This window comes from Oryx dammah, unplaced genomic scaffold (genome assembly GCF_014754425.2).
Source record: "Oryx dammah isolate SB20612 unplaced genomic scaffold, SCBI_Odam_1.1 HiC_scaffold_8, whole genome shotgun sequence".
NCBI lineage: Eukaryota > Metazoa > Chordata > Mammalia > Artiodactyla > Bovidae > Oryx > Oryx dammah.
The window spans coordinates 34,007,286-34,021,227 of NW_024070192.1; the positions used below are offsets into that span (position 1 = coordinate 34,007,286).

Here is a 13,942-nt window from a genome sequence, read left to right on the forward strand (position 1 = left end):
TTGCGGAGAGGGTAGCGAAATCGGCATGTTCCTACATTGTGTGAGGAGGTGTAAATTGATGCAACCTTCTGGAAAGCAGTTTAGCAAAACAGATCAAATTACACATTCTTGGGTCAAATTTCAGGTATTCTTATATCCCCGATTTTTATTTTACCTGAAAACCCACCCCCCCACCATGTCCATTATTATTATTATTTTGTTTGTGTGTGGGGTAAATTTTTATTTAACTGAATCAGTGATTTCTAGATGGCCATTATTTGCTCTATGATGGCTGCAGTCCAGGTCCCATATCCTGTGGCATCCTTTAGGGCAAAGGAGAACCGGTCTCGCCAGAGCTCAGGAAATGACCATCACTGCGGTTCACTGAGCGTTCAGCTCTGTGCAATGCACTTGACCTGCAGCCTCTCACCAGTACCTGATGATGTAGATGCCGAGATATGATCATACACATTTTACAGATGGGGAAATAGTCTCCCAGAGTGGTTCAGCATCACACTGCCAGAAAGCCAGGGTTTGAAGTTGGGTCTGTGACTCCAAGCCATGCTCTTGTGGCTGGCAAGGACTGTGGGACCACACGGACACTGAGGCCCTGTTGGGGTGAGGCCGAGGTGGGTAAGACCCCTGCACACTGGCCCTCTTGACGGGAGCGGTGACTTCACCAGCGAAGCCAGATGTGTTCCCCAGCATCCCCGGTCTCTCCATCTCTTAGTTACCCTCCTCCTGGGACCTGAAATAAGAAAATCGGTGTCTGTGTGGGTGGAGAGGAGCTGGGTTTTAACTCGTTTTGAAAAGACTCTAACTTGTGGAGGCTTGGACAGGGTAGAGCTCTCAGAAAAGGAATTTGGGGAATGGAGCGTCCTCTGACTTTTCCATCTGCTCTGACAAGGCCCTGCCAGTGACGCCGGAATGCTGTGTGTGTGCCCAGCCTGGTTGAGGCTCATCCATCTCTTGCAGCCGATGGGGCGGGGGCCTCAGGTTCTACAACAGAGGTGGTGGGTTGGGGGTGGGGTCGACTCGAGTGGGGCAGGGGGGAGTGGGGCCTCCCAGGGAGGGAGAGCCCAGCGGCTGCCAGCTCCCTCTCACAGCATAGCTCAAGCCTGAGATAGTGGTGTGCTCACACGGAAGTGGGTTGAGGGAGCAGAGCCAAACCCCGTTTGGTCTCCATGCCTGGAGAATTCCATGGACAGAGGAGCCGGGCAGGCTGCAGTCCATGGGGTTGCAGGGTCGCACATGACTGAGCTCCTGACACACAGCACACACTGCTCAGAAAGCATCTTGGGTCAAGGCTGCGGGCGGAGTTGGGTCTGTCACAGGGAGCTGGTGGCTGGGACCATTTTCTGGTGGTTGGACCTCCCAAAAGGAAGCAGAGAAGGGTGGTCTCCCCTGGGCAGGAAAGGATGAACAGTCAGGTTTGCACGGATGATCCATTTTGATTTAAAAACAAACCAAGGGACATCTTTCCTGGAGGATTTTGCTTTTGTGTCTGTGTTTAAATGGTTAGAAATGTATCTGTGTGAACTTGGACAATCTGTTGAGTCTCAGCTGCAGTATCTGTGGAACAGGGACCTAGACCTGCGGATGTTCTGTTAAGGTCCCTTTTAGTGTGAAGGTCAAAGATACTCAAGACATTCCTGAGTTCTGCCCCAGACCTACTGAGTTAGAATCACCCAGGGAGGGAGCCTGGACACCTCTGTTTTATTTTATATTTATTTGTCTTTTTAATAGATGAGGATACTGGAGCATACTTTTTTTTTAGATTTATTGAGATATAATTAACATACCACACTGTGTACGTGCAAGGTGTACAGCATAATGACTTGATATACACTACGAAGTGATTACCACAGTAAAGTTAGTTACCATCTATCACCGTGTGTAATTACAAAAATTTTCTCCTTTTGATGAAAACTTTCAGGATCTATTCTCTCAGCAGCTTTTGACTATACCAATACAGTATTTTTAAATATAATGTTACATAGTACATCCCCAGGACTTCTGTATCTTATAACTGGAAGTTTGTATCTTCATCCCATTCCTGCACCCCTACTCCCTGCCTCTGGCAATCTTAAATCTGGTTTTGTTTTCTATGAGTTTGTTTACCTGTGTTTTTGATTCCATATGCAAGTGGGATCATACCTGGCTTTCTCTGTCTGACTTATTTCATTTGAGTCTGTGTTTTAGTGGCACCTAGGTGAGTATTCAAGGGCTTCCCTGGTGGCTCAGCTGGTAAAGAATTCTCCTGCAATCCAGGAGACCTGGGTTTGATCCCTGGGCTCAGAAGATCCCCTGGAGAAGGGAAAGGCTACCCACTCCAGTATTCTGGCCTGGAGAATTCCATGGACAGTATAGTCCATGGGGTCGCAAAGAGTCGGACACAACTGTGCGACTTTCACTTACTCACCCAGATGAGTCTTCAGGGGCTTCCCAGGCGGCACAAGTGGTAAAGAACCTGCCTGCCAATGCAGGAGACACGGGTTCTATCCCTAGGTTGGGAAGATTCCATGGAGAAGAAAGTGGCAGCCCACTCCAGTACTCTTGCCTGGGAAATCCGGTGGACAGAGGAGCCTGGCGGACTGCAGTCCCTGGAGTCACAAAAAGTCAGACATGACTGGGCGACTGAGCATGCACGCAGGCAGATAGACTTATATCAGGAAAAATCAGGAATTGCTTTAGGGGCTGGGACAGCTCTAAATGCTCCCACCTCTATTTTTGAGAAAGGAACAGAGAAGGGAGATGGAAGCTGGGACCCTGTGGAGTCGTTAGGTACTCTGTGATGTCAGGAATTAGAGCCTGAATCCCTGAGTCCTTCTGCCCCCCTTGATATCTCCACCTGCTATCCAGGAACCCTGGGGCTCTGAATTTTTAAGGAATGTGCTTATACACTGGCACCAAGGAGGGACAGCAGGAGATCAGCACAGGGTTGGAGGACCCATTCCTGACCATGGAACTGGATTGGTGGGGCAGGGCATGGGTCTGTCTTCGCTCTGCCACTGGTCTTAGCAGAGTAGCTCTGTGAGGCCTTGAGCCAGGGCTTGACTTTTCTGGGCCCCAGTTTCTTCATCAGTGCACCAGAGACGATTAATAACCTCGTTGATTGTCCAATAGTTAATAAATCTTACTGAGCTCTCACTGTCAGGCACTATCTTTAGACTGCTGGTTGCATCCAGTGAGGAATTGATAGAAGTGCTTTGAGAGGCACGAAGCTCTTTATCAGCATTTCCCGAGGGTGCACCAAGGATGTGGGCTATTAATAGCGCTCCAGGAAAATAAAAAGGGTCTGTATTCAGTTGAGGAAACGCTTGACTAAATCAAATTAAACTGTCTTTGATTTAGGACTTCTCTGAGTCTTTTATTGAATGTGCACCGACTTGCCAGGGCTGAGGCTGTCTGTGAGTGGGGTTGGAAGGGGCAGAATTCAGACCTCAGTGATAGCACTCATTAGTGGAGCATTTCGTGTGTGTGTGTGTGTGTGTGTGTGTGTTGGTGGCGAAATATGCATACGACAAAATTTACCACGCAGTAGCGGTAAGTCGGTTCACACTGCGGTGCAACCATCCATCCTAGAACCTTGCCATCTGCTCTCAAATAACCTATTAACCAGTAACTCCCCATTGCCCCCAGCCCCCACCAGCCCGCAGCAACCACCACTCTCCTTTCTGTCTCTATGAATTTGATGCTCTAGAGACCTCGTATAAATGCTGGCACACAATATTTGTCCTTTTGTGACTCTCTCAGTCCTTTTGTGCCTGACTTGGCGGGTGTTCCCCAAGGTTCATCCATGTTGTAGCAGGTGTCAGAATCTCTGTCCTTTTAAAAAATAATAATAATCATAATTTGTTTATTTATTTGGCTGTGCCTCACAGGATCTTCAATGTGGCATGTGGGATCTAGTTCCCTGCCCAGGGGTCGAACCTGGGCCCCTTGCATTCAGAGCTCAGAGTCTTAAGCCACAGGGCCACCAGGGAAGTGCCAATGTCCCTTTCAAGTTGAATAATATCCTGTTGTGTGTATTAACTGCCTTTTGTTTTTCCATTCATACATCCATGGATGCTGGGGTTGTTTGCAGCATTTGGCTGTCCTGAACGGTGATGCTGTGAACAGGCTGTGCAAATATCTCTTTGAGTCCTGCTTTCGATTTTTGGGAGTAGATACCCAGATGTGGAATTGCCAGAGTATCTCTTGGGCTAGTGTTCTCTGGAACACACTTTGGGAACATTGCTCTTTATAGCTCTGAGGGAGCTGTTAAGTGAGAAAATTCCCTAATTTTTCAGGGATATTCCTGCCATGGATGATGCAATGGGAAAACCTGCGGAGTTAGGAGTTCAAACTCACATTCCTCCCTGAGGACCTCCGTGGCTCTTAGTTTCTACAGCAGTTAACTGAGTATGATGAACTGGACAAGCTCTTGAAATCTCACCTTCTCTGACCTGACTCGGTCCGCCTCCCACGTGATCTGAGACCGGGGTGGAGGCAGAAGTGGGTTGGGGTGGGGGTAGCGATCCGGAAAAGAGAGAGCCTGCGTCGAGGGACAGTGTCAGGTTTTTGTCCTTCAATTAAAATTAAAAAAAAATTTTTTTTTAACCTATTTCCTTTTGTGGGGGGCCAAGATGTTTAGCTCTTTCCGCACCTTGCTTCAGGGTCTCTGTCTCCAACTTGCCCTTTAGTCTCTGGAGCTGGTGACCTTCCTCTGCTCTTTCTCCCTCCTCCTCCATCAGCCAAACTGCTCCGAGGGAAGAGAGGGCTGCCTGTGTTTCTCCTCACTTTCCTATGGGAAGAGCAGCTTTCCTTTTCTCCTCCCATTAGAAACACAAAAGAGAAGGGTCACAGAAGCTTGTCTCTAGGCTTCAGTGGATGAGCTTCAGAAGTCTCCTTGTCCCACGAGAGAGGAGCGATTTTCCACTTTCTTTTTCAAAGGCAGAGTCTTTCCTCGCCCATTAGGAATCTCTGGCTGCTCCTTGAATTTTAAATATAATAACCAGGTTTATACATTAAGCAAGATTTGCCTGGTTCCCTTAGCAACAGCCCTAACTTTTATAGCTCATCCTAAAGGAACTTGCACATTTCATGATAATAACACCTCACTGATCCGGAAGGGAAGAAATCTTAACCTTTTGGAATGATGAAAATCTAAAATTAATCCACAAAGCAAAATAACCCCCCCACCCCCACCCCGAGTCCCTGGAATAACCTTCACAAAGTCCCACGCTAGAGACAAGAGCTCTATTTGTAAGAATAAGAGACTATAGACCCGGAAATTCTATTCACTCTTTTTTAGCACATCCTTCTCAACAGCGAGTCAAGACCAGGGAGGGAGCCGCTGCAGACAGACTGTGTTAGCAACAGTGTTAAACCATCTGGTAGCCCGAGGACAAAGGAGACGGAAAACTAAAAAAAGCAGACATAGAACTGTGCTGTGACATTTTTGACAGATTCCAATCAAAACACCTAAAGTCAACAAAGTACTGACTTTCGGAAAGATAAGCTTCAGTTACCTGGAAAACTCATTGGTTTTTTTTAAGAATTTGGTGCCAGCAGAGCTACGTAATTGAAGCATCACTGTATTTCTGAACCAAAAGGAAAAAAAAAAAACCTAGCAAGGCATTCAAAGGTTTTTTTAATCTATCTGTTGAATGAGTCACTTGTGGTATGTATGGAGCTGGGGGAGCTGGTGAGGTCTTGGCTAAGACTGGACTCCTAGATTCTATGAAAGTTTGGTGGTTCTATGGAGGAAAACCCAACATTTAAAATATACAAGCTGTCCTCTTGTTTAAATCGAGGCTGGGATTTTGGCCTTGATTTAGGGGAAAACTTTTAATAGGCCTTCAATGCTATAAAGGTAAAGTAGCTGAGTTACTCTGTTCTGGATGCAGAGGTTCGCTTTTCTGTTATTTAGTTGCTTAGTTGTGTCCAACTCTTTTGAGACCCCATGGGCTGTAGCCCACCAGGCTCCTCTGTTCCTGGATTTCCCAGGCAAGAATACTGGAGTGGGTTGCCATTTCCTCCTCCAGGGAATCTTCCCTGCCCAGGGATCAAACCCGCCTCTCCTGCGTTGCAGGCAGATTCTTTGCTGTCTGAGCCATGAGGGAAGCCCTTCACTTCTCGGTATGATAATGTTAATGCATGTCTTCCCATGGGCAGAACCACATCACAGATGTTTCCAGAATGACTATTTCTTCTGGGAAGGTGTGTGATGTGTCTTGTCCAGGGCTGGGAGCTGTTATCAGAACATCCAGGAAAGTGGCCTGAAGCCTTATCTTCAATGATGGCTGACTGAGGCCCCTAAAGGCAGCTAGATGGCCTGTCCAGGCCTCAGGCAACCTGAACTCTCCCACACATATCCTTCCAGGCCGGGTTATTCTGGAACAGCCACTCAACCTAAGACCTTAGGAAATGTCCTGACTCCAGAATATTGTTCTGATGCCTTTTGGGGGCCAAAGGGCAAGAGCACATTCTTCTGGGAGTGGGTGGGGTTTCCCTTGCCAGGAGTGGTTCTCCTGATCTGTCATCCTGGGACCTAAAATCAGGACTTGGAAGGAGCTCTCGACTCTCCAGGAGAAAACTGCTTCAAGGAAGGAAAACCTGGACTCCCGGACTCCCTGGAAAGGAGGGTTTATTCAGGATACCCACACTGTGGGAGGTGACATGTCAAGGGTGATTGAAAGGCATCAGAATCTCCAGATAAGATGCTGGACGCCAGAAAAAAAAAAGCTGGATGCCCACTTAAATTTGCATTTCAGATAGACAACAAATAATATTTTAGCATAAATATGTTCCAACTGTTGCATGGTTCCTAATATTGCCCAAAACGTAGTGACACTAAAAAATTGTTTGTCTGAAATACAGTTTAAACTGGGCAACCTAGATTTTTATTTGATAAATTGACAACTCTAAGAAGGGAACCTCTGTGAAGACCCTCCATGCTATCTTCTCTGTTTCCTCCAAGTTTCCTGTATTAAATATGAAATAAGTCAGGCTCAGTGTTGCTGGGGGCACTTGAAGAAGGGGTCTGTGCCCTGCTGGGGTGAGCCATACTGGCCCAGAGGGCTCCCCAAGGCCAATGGAGTCAGGCTGTAGGTGGAGGAGGGGTTTCTCGGGGAGAGAAGAGTGGTGGAGTCACTCAGGATCTCAGGGCTGATGGTGAAAGTGGAGTCAGGACAGATGTCTCATGGGCATTTCATCTGGAGTTCTAGAAAACTTGCAGAGGATCCTGGTAAAAGTGTGTGGTCAAGGTGGCTGGGGCTCTGGCTACTATGATTGTGACAGAGAGACCTCATAAGCTGATGACGTGTGGGATACTCAGGTTACAAATTCAATTTTCAGCCTCAGAGTTGAAGACTGTGATGTTATGATTCATAATATAAAATATGTATTCGGTCTTTGACCCCATTTCTGGCACGGAGCTCTGAAAACCCTTGGAATTGCCTGGAAATAGCTTGATATGGTGTCTTTTGTTAGGTTAGTGAGGAGACTCTTGGAAAACACCTATGGCTGGGGCTGGTTGCTGGGAGAACCAACCATGTGATTACAGAGTTAGACCATTCAGCCCCCTTCCACCTTCCCCCATCCCCGACCTCCAGAGAAGGATTGTTGTTGTTTAGTCGCTAAGTCATGTCCGATTCTTTGTGACCCCATGGCCTGAAGCCTGCTAGACTCCTCTGCCCATGGAATTTTCCAGGCAAGAATACTGGAGTGGTTTGCCATTTCATTCTCCAGAGGGACTGGTGAATCCATCACCAGTAGCTGGTGATTTAATCAACTGAACTTCTGCAGTGAAGCCTCCAAAAACCCCTAGAGGAGGGGCTTTTGGGTTGGTGAACGCGTGGAGGGCCTGGGACACTGATGCTGGACGGGGCGCAGAAGCTCCACCCCCTTCCCACACACCTTGCCTTCTGCATCCTTTCCATCTGGCTGTTCCTGAGTTGTGTCAACTGAAAAAAAAGGAAAAAGTACAGCCTAAAAGCTGAGAAGTATGTTTTACTCGGCAGACTTTCTGAGAACTTAAGCCAGGGAGGCAGTCTGTCAGATAGCTGTGAGGGACTGCTCCGGAGAGGCAAGGTGTGGGGTGCCAAGATATAGAGGAGTTTTTGCAGCAAAACCCCAAATAGTTGGAACATCAAAAGATGACTGTTAATTAAAGAAAAGCAGACACCAAGTTAACGCTTTCGGCGCTTTTCTATGCATGGGATGACCCAGGAGCCTGGGCTCCTAGAAATCAGTCCTGTGATAGGCACCTGAACTAGCCAGGGTCAGTACTCTTACAGGGGCATTTCTGTGCACCGTGTCCTCTGATAACCTGTGATTGCACCGGTATTAACATGTAACTTTTTCTGCTGTCTCTGTTTGCTCTGAGGCCCCCACGTTGAGAACAGAGGATGTGAGCTGCCCACATATTCTCCAGAAGGGCTCCAGACCATCTGTGCAGAATTCACTAAAGTCATGCCCCCAAACCTAGCAGGGGACTTTCCAAGCATCAGCCACTGGAGCCTGCACAGGGGGAGCAGAAATGTCCACAACGAAATTGGCCAGGTTTCCCCAGAATCATCAGGATGGGGTGCAAAGGTGAGAATGGGGTGCCCTTCCCTTTCTCAAGTCCAGGTGGCCTGGCCTGTATCTCCCTGGAGTGGCCTCACCCTGGAACCTGCCACACCTGGAAAATGAAGGCGGAGCCGCTCGAGGCGGATGCTTGGGATCAGGCCATCCTCAGGTTTTGTTTCAGGACATGGGTGAGTGGCCTTTCCCACGGGCCCTGTGTACCTGTGGAAGGAGGCCAGGCTTCAGTCCTCTGGAAGAGGAACTCTGTGATGAACCTAAAAAGAATGATGTTGGGTGAGAGCGGCCCAACCAAAAAAAAGAAAAAAGAGTACATGTGGTATGATGCCATTTATATAAAATTCTAGGAAGTGAAGTGAAGTAAAAGTTGCTCAGTCATGTCCGACTCTTTGCGACCCCATCGACTATACAGTCCATGGAATTCTCCAGGCCAGAATATTGGAGTGGGTAGCCTTTCCCTTCTGCAGGGAAAGGCAAGTTTATCTCTAGTGCCAGAAAGCAGATGAATGGTGCCCAGAGGGTGGGGGAGGGACAGGAGAGAGGATCACTGAAGGCCCAGAGGAAACTTTTGGGAATGATGGACTGTTCATTATCTTGATTCTTGGTTCAGTGAGCCTCTTCTAAAATCAAACTTATCAGCAGTACACTATGTGTAAGAATGTATAGGTTATTGTAAACCAACTATATCTCAGTAAAGCCATATTCCATGTAAGTGGATCTTCTGCCCCCAGCAGAAAGAGGTTGGATGCAGAAACTGGTCCTAAGTGATCAGCCAGGTAATATATTATCTTGGTCAGAGGTGGCACTGGGGGAGATTGGAGTTTTGGTAAAAGATTTGATCTATTTTTAAATCTCTTATGATGAAATTGTTTGTTAATTCCTGAAAGAGAACAGTGTGGAACAAGATTGCTTCCTGCTTTGCATTCTGATGAGTCTAGCTCACTAGGTAACCAGTTATGTTTTATTGTACATCTGTCTACCTGGTCTCTTCCACCTGCTGCTGCTGCTAAGTCGCTTCAGTCGTGTCCGACTCTGTGCGACCCCAGAGATGGCAGCCCACCAGGCTCCCCCATCCCTGGGATTCTCCAGGCAAGAACACTGGAGTGGGTTGCCATTTCCTTCTCCAATGCATGAAAGTGAAAAGTGAAAGAAGTCGCTCAGTTGTGCCGGACTCTTAGGGATCCCATGGACTGCAGCCCACCAGGCTCCTCCGCCCATGGGATTCTCCAGGCAAGACTACTGGAGTGGGGTGCCATTGCCTTCTCCGGTCTCTTCCACCTACTGGGTATCAAATGATCTGCTGCTTATTCTTAATTGCCTCACCTACTGGGTATCAAATGATCTGCTGCTTATTCTTAATTGCCTTCCTGGAAAATGAAGAAAAACATCACCCATAGTGATGCTGTGTGACAGCAGAGACAGAGGTTGGAGTGATGGGTCTGTAAGCCAAGAAGTGCCGATGATGATTGCAGCCACCAGAAGCTAGGAAGAAGCAAGGAAACACCTTCCCTAGAGCCTTCAGAGGGAGCCAGACTGTGCTGGCCTGATATCAGACGTGTAGCCTCCAGAAGTAGAGAGAAGAAACTTCCGTCAGTTTTAGCCACCCCATTTGCAGTGATTTATTATGACAGCCCTAGAAACCAACATAGATGGGTAGGACTTTGCAATGCAGGACAGGACTTTGTATAGACAGAGTCACTATAAGTGAATATAACAACTGTGGAAAGCTTAAGAGGGCCTCGTGGGATAATCAGTAATTTGATTGGCTAGGGCCAAGGAGGTAGAGGAGAAGAGGGAGCCAAATACAGTAGGAGATGATGGAAATACAGGCCGCGGCACCTTGAGTGCCTGGCTAAGGAGTCTGGCCCTTGTCTGGGATGGCATGCGACGCCATTAGCATTTTTTATCAGACCTTGAACTATGCAGAGAACAGATTGGTGGTTGGGAGAGGGGGAGGAAAGAAAAAAAAAAGGCAATGTTGGGCATAGTTCGATGGATTTACCACTAAACTGTGCTTTCCATAGTTGATGAGCACACAATATTTGCTGAATGAATTGAGTGAATTAGCTAATCAATTTTTGGTTTAAAAATAACAACAACCAAAAAACAAAACAAAATTAAAAATCCTTTATTATATACTTTCTATTAAACATGGGGAGTGGGATTGAATGATGCAAAAGTAACATTAGAAAGCTTTTTTTTTTTTTAAAGAACAGGGTCTAATTTACCTTGGCACCCTTAGTGCATAGAATAGGTAACACATGTTATTCAGGACTTTAGCTGTAAGCAACAGACAGTTTTGCTTAAGCAACCAGGGAATTCATTGGCTCACAAAACAGGACAAAAATGAGAAAGCGTATTAGTTTCCGAGGGCTACTGTGATATTGTGATTTATAATAAGAAGTATATATTTGGTCTCCATCCCAGTTCCTGGCACAGAGCTCCTAAAACCCTTGGAATTTCCTAAGTGATGAGAGCCATCAAGGGTGTCTTGTTACGTTAATGAGGTGACTTTTGGAAAACCCCTGAGTCATCTGAGGATGAGGCTAGTTGCTGGGGGAACCAACTGTGTGACTAGAAGGTTGGAACTTACAGTCCCACTCTTGGTCTCCAAGGAGGGGAGAGGGCTGGAGATTGCATTCAAGGATCACAGTGACTGGTGATGTAATCACTCGTGCTTGCCTCGTGAAGCTACCATAAAATCCTAGCTTTTGGGTTGGTGATCATGCGAAGGTTCTGTTAGTGTGGTTGCTTAGAGAGGGCATGGGAGCTCTGAGCCTTTTCCCCTCTTGCCCTCTGCATCTCTTGCATCTGGTTGTTCCTGAGTTGTGTCCTTTTGTAATAAACCAGTGATCCACTGAGTAAAATGTTGAGTTCTGTGAGCCTTTGTAGCCAATGAATCCAACTTGAGGAGGGAGACATTGGAACCTCTGGCCTATAGCGAGTTGGTTAGAAGCTCAGGTGACAGTCTGGACTTGAAATTGGTATCAGAAGTCGGGGTGAGGACAGTCTTAGAGGATTGAGCCTTTAGTCTATGGAATCTGATGCTTTCTCCAGGTAGACAGTGTCAGAACTGAGTTGTGGAACACCCAGTTGGGCTCAGAGGGTGGCTTGGTGTGGGGGAACCCTCACCCACCTGGGGTCAGAAGTATCATGAAGTCTTCCCTGGTGGCTCAGTAGTAAACAATCTGCCTGCTGATGTGGGAGATGTGGGTTCGATCCCTGGTCCAGATAGAGCCCACATGCTGAAGGGCAGCTAAGCCTGTGTGTCGCCACTAATGAGCTTGTGCTCTAGAGCCCGGAACCACAACCACTGAGCCCACACACAGCAACTACTGAAGCCTGAGTGCCTGGAGCCCACGCTCCACAACAAGAGAAGCCACCACAGTAAGAAGCCAGAGCACTGCAGCTAGCGAGTAGCCCCTGCTCACAGCAACTACAGAGAAGGCCCAAGCAGCAATGAAGATCCAGCACAGCCAAAAATGAATAAGGAAAATTATGTATTAAATATAGAAGTATCATGAAGTTTGGCAGAATTGTGAGAGTAAAGGAGAAATACAGGAATAGTATAACTTTCCTTCTCATCTGCCCTAAGAAATCACCGCAAAGTGGGTGGCATAAAACAAGAGAGACATTCCCTCACCATGCTGGAGGTTAGAAGTCTGAAGTCAAGTTATCAGCCAGGTGGTTCCTTCTGGAAGCTTTCTCCCTCTCTGGAGTCTCCAGGGGAGATCTTTCCCATGCTTTTCTCAACTTCGGGTGTTGCCAGCAGTCCTTAACTTGGAGGCACATCTCTCCCATCTCTGCTCCATCTTCATATGCCACACTCCCTATGTGTATGTCTCTGTGTCTCTTATCTTCTTCTTAAAAGGCTCCCACCTTCTTATACAGACACCTGTACAACCTCATCTGAACTTGATTGTATCTGCAAAGACCCTGTGTCCAAATACAGTCACATTCACAGATGCCATGGGTTGGGACTTCAACATTTCATTTTGGAGGACACCATTCAACCCACAGCAGAGCTAGCTTCCAGTACAGCTGGCTTCAGGAGCCCAAGCTGTATCATCAGGCCTCTGTCTTCCTGTTGTTCAGATTGGCTTTTCTGTCTGATGGACGATAGCAGGCCAAGGATATAAATACGTAATGGTGGTACAAGTAGGGTTGGGCAGGGAAGTAGCATTAAACAGCTCTTATATTTTATGCACATGGATGCTAAGGGGGATAGGAGCCAGGAAAGAGGACATTAGTAAGAAAGGGCAAATCAGAGACAAATAAAAGGTGGTTTGGATAAAGAGCAGAGGTGGGGGAGGGGCAGAGCTATCATGGGCCCTGGATACCGTGTTTGGATACTTGGATGGCATAGGTCTATTTATTTATTTATTTGCCACACCACACAGCTTGCAGGATCTTAGTTCCCTGACCAAGATTCAAACCCAGTTCCCTGGCAACGGAGGCAGAGAGTCCTAACAGTGGACTGTCAGGAACTTTGCTTTTTTATATAGTCGGGCTTATCTTTAAAAAAAAGATATTTATTTGGCTGTGTCGGGTCTTAGTTGCAGCACACAGGATCTTCTGTTATGGCATGTGGGCTCCCTAGTTGCAGCGAGTGGACCCGGTGAATCCAAGACCCCATACCCTGAAGCATGGGGGGGTCTTAGTTCCCTGACCAGGGATTGTTGGATTTTTAGCCACTGGACCACCAGGGAATTCCCGGCACAGTTCTTTTTAAAGGGGCCAGTAAAGAGCAGGTACCTAACACTAAGCTTGAGGAAAAGCAGTGTTTTATCTGTAGAGCTCGGTCTCTCCTCCCAGGATGGGTGGGGTGGAATCTGTGGTGTTTCCTATCCAACCTCCATTCCACACTCCTGGTTAACAGCCCATCTTTTCCCATTAGGACGAGTCCCTCCACCACCAGCTCCAGCTGTAGCTTCCTTGTTGTTTAGTTACAGAGTCGTATCCGACTCTTTGTGGCCCCATGGACTGTAGCCTGCCAGGCTCCTCTGTCCATGGGATTTCCCCAGGCAAGGATACTGGAGCAGGTTGCCATTTTCTTCTCCAGGGAATCTTCCCAACCCAGGAATCAAACCTGCATCTCCTGCATCGGCAGGCAGATTCTTTACCACCGAGCCACCTGGGAAGCCCAAGGGTCCCCTGAAAACTCAGGACTAGACACTCAGGAAAGGCCGTTCCTTCACTAGAGTCAGAGTGATTGGCTCAGGGAAAGGCCTCCTGTATGTCTAGTGAGTCCTCATTCCTAGACTTTTTCTGGAACTATTGGGAAAAAAGAGGCACCCTTTTTGACTAGGGGGGCGGGTGGTGGGGGTGGCACTAAACTGGTAGGGTGTAAGTGAAAAGCTGCCGGAGACCATCTGTGCTACCACCTGGCAGA

General features: G+C 47.4%; 1 protein-coding gene across 1 annotated transcript in view; it reads left to right on the forward strand.

The window, feature by feature from the left end:
- The first annotated feature begins 494 nt into the window (after positions 1-494).
- The window catches only part of MYH10 (myosin heavy chain 10), a 154,989-nt gene continuing 141,541 nt past the window's right edge, over positions 495-13,942 (forward strand). Inside the window, exons 1-2 of the mRNA XM_040243384.1 lie at positions 495-608; positions 887-992. The gene's annotated coding sequence lies outside the window, so the exon portion shown is untranslated. The remainder of the gene's footprint in view (positions 609-886; positions 993-13,942) is intronic.